Below are 1,132 nucleotides of genomic sequence, written 5' to 3'. Positions count from 1 at the left end.
TCGGGGGTTTACGGACACTCCTGAGGCGGGGGGGGGCGGGTTGGCCCGGTTGGTGTTTTCTATTTCATCATGATGATGATGATGATGATGATGATGATGACTACTATTGGTGCCTGAGCTGGTAGAGCCCAGACTAAGCGATTAGGGATGCGGAGGATGATTTTCCGCGCCGTGCCAAACGACGTCGATCCCCTTGGTGCGGGACGTCGTGCACATCAATAGTGTCCTGCGCACAAGAGACAACATTTACTGTAAAAATATAATAAAATAAAAATAGAGCAAAAAGGAAGAAAGTCCCCCATGTGCAATTCCAAAGAACGGGAAAAACTCAAGGAGATGATGGACATCATGAATTATCATAGAAAGTCATAAGCGAGCAGCACCAAACTCCAACCAGACCAAGGGGGAGGACTCGAATCACCCGCAATCCGCAGGGACCGCAGCCGAGACTCGAGGGGGAGAAAACTCAAGCGAGGGACGTGCGTCGTTGTTGGCGCTATACTAGCCCGGATTACTAGCAGGTTACTCCTTGCGTGAAATGTATAAATAATATAATTAATATAGATATAGATAGATTGATAGATTGATATATATATATATCTATCTCTATATGTGGGGCATAGACACATATATACATATTTGCTTTCCAACCATCCCCGTTCCACGGTTCCACACGGTTACCTGTGCTGGGTGTTCTCCTCAGTCCCCAGTCTTAGGTCATCACGAACCACCAGACGAAGCCCGTACCTAGTTAGCCTTCCACCCACCAATAGCAACTAGGAGAGCCGTATGCAGCCACTTGAGCCACTTGGGACCTGAAAGTTAGAGGCAGTTAAGTTCTAACTAGTTCCAGTGGGAAAAAATAACGGTTATATAAACGAAGGACACAGCCCACCGCTATGGAAGAGCAGAGACCTTGAGGAAAAATACAGTTAACTATCCCACATAGATCAGATAACAGAATAGATAGATTATCATCACTGCCACAGGCTGCAGTGGGTCCAAGAGACTTGGAGATCTGTCTATCGATCGATCTTGGTAAGTTGGGTTATTTTTTGCTCCCCCGCACATTTTCTTGTTTTATGTTGGTTTTATCGATGTTGATGTTGGTTTTCTTTGTGTTTATGTTTAT

The sequence above is a fragment of the Paracoccidioides lutzii genome (assembly GCF_000150705.2).
Source record: "Paracoccidioides lutzii Pb01 unplaced genomic scaffold supercont2.30, whole genome shotgun sequence".
NCBI lineage: Eukaryota > Fungi > Ascomycota > Eurotiomycetes > Onygenales > Ajellomycetaceae > Paracoccidioides > Paracoccidioides lutzii.
Note: the sequence above shows the minus strand (reverse complement) of the source record.